This window comes from Spea bombifrons, chromosome 13 (genome assembly GCF_027358695.1).
Source record: "Spea bombifrons isolate aSpeBom1 chromosome 13, aSpeBom1.2.pri, whole genome shotgun sequence".
Classification (NCBI taxonomy): domain Eukaryota; kingdom Metazoa; phylum Chordata; class Amphibia; order Anura; family Pelobatidae; genus Spea; species Spea bombifrons.
The window spans coordinates 18,399,849-18,409,231 of NC_071099.1; positions in this window are offsets into that span (position 1 = coordinate 18,399,849).

Here is a 9,383-nt window from a genome sequence, read left to right on the forward strand (position 1 = left end):
TACGGAGAAGAGAAGGAAAAGAAAAGGCATTGTAAGTCACGAGTTTTGCTACAAGAGCCAGGACGAGTTAAAGATGCTGTTCCACCAGCACTGCTGAACTTAACACATCGGTAACTAAATGCTGTATCAGAAACACCGTCCTAGCGGCGTTCCCACAAAGAATTACATCAGGTGCCAAGACAGACATCAGAGGAAAGCATATAATATCTGATTAAAGGGGAAGTTCCTAATCTCTTTGTATCTCTGATACTCTGTCATCAAGCTTTTCGAAGCACATTCAATCAGATGGTTATTTACATAAACTATAAATCTGTTTATACCGCACACTATCTCAATGAAGTCACAAGTCAACAAGCAATGGCATCACCAGGAACACCAGTCACGCATCGCAGCCACTCGAAATGGAATTCCATGGGATGGCATACGGATTGTATTACTGTTTGTGTGTGTGTGTGTGTGTGTGTCAAAGGCAAAGGGTATGGTATCCTTGTTAGTGCGTGTGTCTGTCTGTCTGTCTGTCTGGGCACAGGGTATGTTATCCTCACTCATCAGTACGAGCGTTTGACCCATAGTACATATCACGAAGGTGTTAGACTATGCCCGATTCATGCGCAAACGTCCTAAACACAAAATAAGAATCACCAATTGGTTATTTATTATTAGTATCATACGCTAACCGTGCGCTGTACAGAACAGAGCGTATAGATTCACTTTGTAGCTTAATACTTAACTGTAAAAACCTATAGGGCACCAAATCCCCAAGGATGGGGGAGGAACGGACATTCATGAATAATTAGTATCACCTTCACCAGAAAGCCAAGGACAGTCATAGCAAAATGCAAAGTAACTCAATAAAAAAGCCTCAAGAGACTAAAGAATGCATATTAACTACACATAAAACACGCTATACCCCCTATACGTTACTATACAGGATCATCAGCACTACGGGTGAAAGCCGGGCAACAAAACCGCAATAATTAAAGAAAAGAATCCTTAAAATAAATGAACGCCTCAAACCACGCGGGAAAACTAGACTTGATTAAAATGAGATTTCCGCTTGATATAATAATACAGCCATAGCGTTTACAAGCGGCGCGCTAACATATCTCACCCTCAATTTGGTATCAAATAACGACAACACCTGGGGGAGAAGACTGGCATTTAAAGGGGTAAACGAGCATGGCATTTTTTAATGAAATATACATTTCATATACTAGATGCCCCACACGCCAAAAACGCACAGAACGAGCCGGCGCGTTCAACGATAACCAAAGCCCCTTTTCAGTGAAATCAGAAGAGCCTTTTGTCAGGAAGATCGCTTGTTCAGGTATCCGGCGGCTGCCAGGTGCGTTTAACAGACTGGCATTGTAATGGCAGCGCCGGGCTGCGAGCGGGCAAGCAGCCGCTAATGTGAAATGCCACAAAGCATGAACATATGACGCCAATGCCTGCGCGCTCGCAAAACAGGGAGCAGCCCACCGATTTGAAAAAAAAACCGTGACTGTTCCTTTAAGGCTCGCTACCTCTAGCAAATGATTAAGCATCTTCTCATTGAACGAGTCAGGAGACTATAAAGGTTAATGTTTTAACTCGCAGGTCTAGAGGTGCTGTATCTCACACAGAGGTCATATAAAGTGAGCCGCCATCTTTATGTTCCACTTCTTCCATAAGGACCTCTACAATGTACAAATGGGGGGGCAAACGAGGATTCAGTGGGTGCATTTGTCAGCACAGGGGGCATATACCATGGATAAGGCATTATAAGGGGGACAATCCCAACACCTCTCTTATCACTCAAAAATACGAAAACAAATGATTAGATGTAAGCGTGCGCGGCGTCAACGGGAATAAAGGGGCAGAAAGCCAGAAGGGGGAAAAAAAAACAAAAACAAACCCATAAGGTCAACAATTAATACAAAAAACTTTTCTTGAACAGCTACGCTAATCCGAATGTGCATGGGGGGGGTTATATTTTTCTCTCTCCATTTTATTATATATTGAAATATTAATCCCCCCCAAAAAATTAAGAGCAACAAGTGAATTGCCAGAAAACGGTTTAAGAGGGAGGCGTCCCGAGCCGTATCATAACCGGTCGCTGTGAAGTCAGCGGCGATTACGTTCTGGCAGAACACCGAAATCACGGGACATCATTCAACAAAACGAAGCGACTCCATTCCTTCTGATAAGAGAAACATTTTAAGAGGGCCCTGTGCTCCATCTACGACACCCATGTAGCGAGATGTCAGACCAGAAGATCAACACAATCCTGACAATAAATAAGCCTCGGCTGTATTTTTCCCCTCTAACTTTTTTTTGGGAGTCCCGCACCATGAAACAATCTCTTAAACCAACAATGGGGCTCCAGTAAATCGTGGCTAGGAAAGCAGCTCGCAGGCAGCATAAGGGAGGAAGCTGCAGCATGGGATCGGGGTGGAACCAACTGGCTTTTTCTAGCCGGCTGTTTGTGTAGAACATTCGACTACCGACTGACCGTCTGGATAAAAAGTCACCGCACGATCGCCAGCATTTTATTTTAATTAGATGCAGAAATGAAATCGCCCCTAATAGGTCACCGTGACGGATCAAACGGGCAAGCAGTGCATTTCCCCCAAACCACTGAACATGCCGTGGCTTCAGAGCTTATTTCATTCAAAATATTTTGTGACCATCTATTCTAGTTGAAGCCCCATTCTGCATCTGTTCTTGGTGGGCATCTTATTCTCTTTGTTTGGCATTTCTCTTGGGGTTCACCTCAAGCGTAAAGGGGAGCCCAGATCTTTAGAGAATTTGAGAGAATATACTCTGCTTATTCGTGTACCCCCATTGTTTTAGTCCGTAACACTTTTACGCGGGTTTATCAAGTTAGTATGAAACACAAGAATAAAGCACTACGAGCACTTTAATTATTCCTATCATCCCTGACGGCTGTCCTCCCGTAGCAGTCTCGTGAGTAGCGTAAAGGAAGAGGGCTTCGGAGCGGAGTCTTCCCAATAAGTATAACGTTGACAGTTTCTAGAAGGGTTTGCATGGACTGTCAGGCCACCTGGTTCTGTCCCCGTCAGCTAGCAGGACCATCAGCCTGGTTAGTAGGCCATCGTACAATCGTGGCAGATGCGGATCTTGGCAGCGGCAGCACACAAGCCCCCGACGCACACGAGCAGCAGACCGGATGGGCAGAAGCCACCGGGGAAGGTAAACGAGCAGCGATCATCCTCAGCGAGACGCTGCTCATTTTCCTGACAGACGGGGGGGGGGGGGGACCGGGGGGGTCAGATTGTTTGCGTCACAGGTCCAGGAAAAGGTGAGGAAAAAAAAGTCACGGCTTTATGACTGATCTAGAAAAGTATGGATTTGGCAGCCTTGTTGAGTTGAATATTTAGATATTCATATACGTTTATACACAAACATACACATATTTTAGATGTACTCCCTGAAGTATTTAAAGCTCTTGCTTTATGGCCGGTAACTGGCGAGCAGGACGGCCATTAACAAGACTACAACTCGCAATTGTCAAAGCAGCAAAACATAAAGCTGCACATAATGACAAGCGATACACAACACAGCATCACAATCAGCAGGTTATTGCGCAATTTACACTACGATCTGCCTCCGGACAGGTATTATTACACTCTCACGGATGGTTAAATAGCGGGATATAGCAGCCAAGCTACGTGTAGCCCGTATGACTTACCTTTATCATCATCATCATCGGAGCCTCAGACATATCGCAGAATCATAATCCGTGCAACAATCTCATTCCTTTCTTTGCTTTTAAAGTTTGCTGCCCCCTATATTCTGAAAACTATGGTGACATTATCCATGCCTAATTACACCTATATATAAATACACATATATATATATATATACCCCCCAATATATAAATACACACACATATATATATATATATATATATATATATACACCCCCCCATATGTATCCAGCCGCCACAAATCTATCAATCCTGTATCCCCTACTCTCAGTAGACATCGCCCCGATTTATACATCATTTATTCTCTGCACCGACACGGGTTATCCGCCGGCTGTCACCGGGCCGGGAGCAGCAGGGATGATAACCACACAGATCAGATAGAGATTGCGCAAACGCTGCGATCAATAACACAGCTTATCGCCTCGCCCGCACACAGCGATCACACACTATGTAATATATATATATATATATATACATAACGGCTGGACCCCCCACCACTAAATACCGCTTGCTCTTAGCAGACAGCGCATGTACACAAACACTTCGCGCGCACACATCTCAATCTCGCATTGTAAATACGCACCATGCAAAGACTACACGCACCGGCAATTCACTCCCAATTCCCCCGCCACTCCCACCCACCATGCCCGTGGCTCCACCCGGTACTGCGGGGCCCCAACAACAAACCCTCTGGGTAATAACACACCAATGCTCGCTCCGGATAGTCCGCGGGTGACACCTGCACCGATACGAGGCCTTATTGCGAGAGACGCAGCGGTCAATGCGACGTATCCGTCTCCCGTGCGCACCGTTCTCAAGCACAGCGACCAAAAGCTGACAGAACATGGAACCACAGAGAAACGCAGCGCCTCCCTCCCTGATTGCTTAAATTGAAAAGCAACGAGGACGCTTATTGGACACTCGTGACAGCTCGGCAGAGCTTAGAGAAGAAAGCGCCGATTGGCCGTTCGGACTCTCTAGTCATTTCCATGTGCTGGTACTGTCAAAAGGCGCATTATACTGTAGAGAAGGGCAAGGCGTGCGTATGCAGCAGGGTGTGTGACTGGACGCTGACCTTACATTATCACACCGGGAAAAACAATGTCATGTGAGGCCCGCGGAGAGGCTGCTGCGCGCGTTACGGCTCTTCTACGTGTTCTCGTTGCATGGGGCAATATGGCGCACTGCCATACTTACCAACATCCAGAAACACTTTGCAGCACGGCTATAAATGATGTACTTAAACATTTGCCACACCCAGTCCGAAGCTCCACCCACTCTGCCCTCCATAGATAATTTAGCCCCGCCTAGTTATTATGGCGCAGATTATATCACCAAGTTCCCACTGGCACCACCACACATTGTGAGGGAGATACATTTGCAGTGCTGCATCTGTGTCAGACTGGTGGGTTTTATCACCATTACTGAGGTAATATTGAATAACAAGGACATTAATAATATTAGAGATGCAGAGAATGAAAAAACAATAGTTATTATTATTATTTATTGTTTTATATAGTGCCATCAAATTCCGTAGCGCTGTACAACGGGTGGATAGGACATAACTAGTAGTATGTAACATAACAAATTGACTAACGGAGACAACAGGTGAGGAGGGCCCGGCTCAGACGAGCTTACTAGTTAATCAAGTTTCCTGAAACCCAGTCCGATATTCACATGTTGTGCTTGTCAGGGCCTGAGCCAGGGTTTTGCATGAGCTTGATGGGGCATAAAAGACAATGGGGCCCCTTAAGTAACCTTTGGACCCCTAAGGTTGTGTACTACAATCCCCATTATGCACTGATGAGACTGGGCCAGTCTTCGGGGCCATGCTGAGGCAGCTGGATCTCCCCAACCAACGCTGCTAATCGGGCGCCCGCCGAGATATGACATCATACCCTTGCGCTCTGCATCAATAGCTGGCGCATAGTGAAATGACAGACCTCACATTCCCACCACAGGATGGAGGATGATGGAAGATGAGAAAGGTAAGAAATGGGGAGAAAGGGGTGCAATAGTTGTGTCTGTATGGGCAGTGTGTGTGTGTGTGCAGTGCATGTGTGTATGGACAGGCATGTGTAAGAGCAGTGTAGGTGTAGCTGGTGTATATGTGTGTGTGAGGACAGTGTATGTGTATATGTGTGTCTATGGGCAGTTGTGTGCGTAAGGCCAATGTATGTATATACATGTGTGTGGGCTGTCATGTGTAAGGGCAGTGTATGTGTATATGTGTGTTTATGGGCAGGTATGTGTAAAGGCAATGTAAACTCTGTAAAGAAAAAATAACAGGGGGGCACAATATTCAATTCTTGCCTCTGGCTGTTCACCAGGCTCTGCCTCTGCACTTGTAAACTATAAAGAAAAGCTTTCAAGAGATTCCCCTCTCTTTCCCAGGTCTGAAGCAATACCTGAGGTAGAGAGGAACTTAGTAAACAATTTTTTGCTAATTTGTGAGGGAGAAGTTGTTCCTGAATCATAAATATGGTTGTTCCATTTTGATCTTCCAGTAAAATCAAAATCTGGCTCTCTGCTAGCTATTAACATTCTGCTAGCGATAAAAATCTGCTTAGCAAGATCTTGGCTAAAGGCTGAGCCTCCATCATGGACCGAGATAATCGATCAAATTCAGTACTAATGCGACATGGAAAGTTATTTCTTTTTAATGGCCTTGAATGCTGTTCTCTTTGACAATATTTGGCGCCCATGGCATCCATATGTAGAAACTACCAAAATGACTAGCTCAGGTCAGTTGCCTAAAGGATTTGAACCTTTTTTGTCCAATTTCTCTCTGTCCCTTTTCTCCAGGGTATATACCTCTATGTCTTGAATGGTGTGCATGCTTTTGATAGCATAATATGTTGTCTAACAGTAACAGTTGGGTTTTCTTGGTATATTTATATTTAAGAAGTATTGATGTCTTTGTAACTGAATTATATGTTCTTACGGTACTGTAGTCATTTTACGTATGCTCTTTGTATATTTAGTTTTTGTATATTTTATGCCTGAATGAATTATATAGAAATTATAATCAAGAAATCTAATATGAAATGTTTAGGATTTTAGGATAATACAATGATATCACTTTGATGTCACACTCAAAAGATCTAAAAGAGATTCCAAACATCTTATATTACATGCTAAAGATCTTAAAAGATTGTTTTTTAGATTTCATTATGATATCATAATGACAATAAAAATGATACAAATAAGATGGCACAATCTAATATGACATGTTTTGTTTCTTTGAATATGTTTTGTTGATTCCATTATGATGTCATAATGTTAATACAAAGACAGCACCATGAAATCACAGTGGAAAGAACCCAGTGAGGCTTTTGTAATTTAAAGGATTATCTGGACACCGTTAAAGAGGCCCCCGCGTGGCAGGTGGGGTTGCTCAATCCTAATGATGCTGTGGTAATCATGTCATGATGAAGGCATAATGTCAAGTTGATATCATAATGAAACAACCAAAACAAGATTTGTAAAGATCTTTTACATCATATGAAAGATCTTTTAAGACGTTTTGACAACGCCATGACAATGTAGTAATAACATCATGATGAAGTCATAAAAGATCGGAATAAGTCAAACATAGTATAATTTTTTTTAACATGATGTGATAATGAAAAGAGCAAAACAAAATGAATGATGCCATGATGATACCGTTATGATGTGGTAATTATATCATGATAATGTCATAATGGAAAGATTAAGATAAGATTAAAAAAAGATCACCATATTTAAGAATATTTAAGTGTTTTTAATTATGTCATTAAAGATAAAACAAGATTAAGAAAGATTATTTAAAGTATGCCCAAGATGTTTTCATGATCTCTTATTAGTTAAACTCACTAGTGATAGTAACTTGCCAAAGGTTCCTTGATCTGTGAAGGTCTTGCGAATAGTCCTAATAAACACCCTGTTTGCGGACCCTACCGATCGGGGAGCCCATCATCCGGTGGTCCCACGACACTCGAGGGATCCTCCTCCAGCCACTTCCACTGACGGGTCCTGCTCCTCTCCTGCTGCTTATCTTGCGCACCAAAATGGAGAATGGAGAACTATTCTTTTTTATATATTGTGATATGATATAATATGATATGATGATGGCATCATCAGGGCACCCTTAAGTCATTAGGACATCATCATGACATCATCAGGGGATCATCAAAACATTTACAAGATCTATATGATGTAAAAATATTTTTTTTTAATCTTTTGAGCTTTCCTTTAGGAGATCACTATGATATAATTAATATGTCATTACAGAATAACTGAGGGGAGGTCATTAAAAACCTCTTAACCCCTTCATTCCTGGGGTTTTTACAACCAAAGCACCAAATATCTTTTTTGTCATTTTTACTATGTTTGTGAAAGCATGATTCCATTTAAGAAATTTAATAAACCCACACAAATGATACATCATTTTGTTCAGGAGTAGTAGTGCCTGCTATATTAAAATAATAAAAATACATAAAACATAACAATTATTAGTGGCAATAGACAAAAATGATACTAAACTAGAAAAATATCCGATTTTTTTTAATCTTACTTACATTTTCTTCTATACTCTAAGCCCCACAGCTGAACAATGACCCAGTTTATGTTCAGCAACATCTCCTGATTACAGTCATATCCCACATACATATTATTTTATGTTCCAGAGGGCTACATCCAAGCTTTACACATCACCATTTATTACATCTTTTTAATCCTATTGATTTAAGGGGTTTAAGGGTAGTGAATTTTTATGTATACATTTTTTTACTCATAGTGGAAGGGGCACTTTAGAAGAAAAACAAATATTATTTCATGATAATGTTGTTTTTTTGTTTGTTTGTTTTTGTACTGTTCCCAGTGCAATGTGGCTTTAAATCCCTCTGGGGATCTCTCATACATTTTTTATGCTTTGTCTTGGTGACATCACTATTCTTCCAATTTGATTTTTATTTATTTATTTATTTATTAAATTGTTTTCTCTTATTTATTTATTTATTTGGAAGAGGAGAAATTGTTTTTTCCCATCTCCTCCTCCTGTTCTGTTTGTGCTGGTTACAATGTCAGCCAGCAGGGGGAGTAAGAGAGCCCAGCAGGCTATCACAATCCCCATCAAACCATGTATTTTCAAACACTAGACACCCCAGGGTATTTTAAATGCTGGTATTTTAACACTTTCTATGGTAAAATATTTTGGGTAGATACAGTGCCAATTGTTGGATGTGTTTGTGTGAGTGTTGGATGTGTTTGTGTGTGTCAGGGTTCTGCACAGTATTGGATGTGTTTGTGTGAGTGTTGGATGTGTTTGTGTGTGTGTCAGGTTTCTGCACAGTGTTGGGTGTGTTTGTTTGCACGGTGTGTTGGGTGTGTTTGTGTGCACGGTGTGTTGGATGTGTCTGTGTGCACGGTGTATTGGGTGTGTTTGTGTGCACGGTGTGTTTGTGTGTTGGATGTGTTTGTGTGTACGGTGTGTTGGATGTGTCTGTGTGCACAGTGTGTTTGTATGTTGGATGTGTTTGTGTGTGTTTGTGTGCACGGTGTGTTTGTGTGTTGGATGTGTCTGTGTGCACGGTGTGTTGGATGTGTTTGTGTGCACGGTGTGTTGGATGTGTCTGTGTGCACGGTGTGTTGTGTGTGAACGGCTTGTGAGTGTAGCACAGATTGGTTTGTGTGC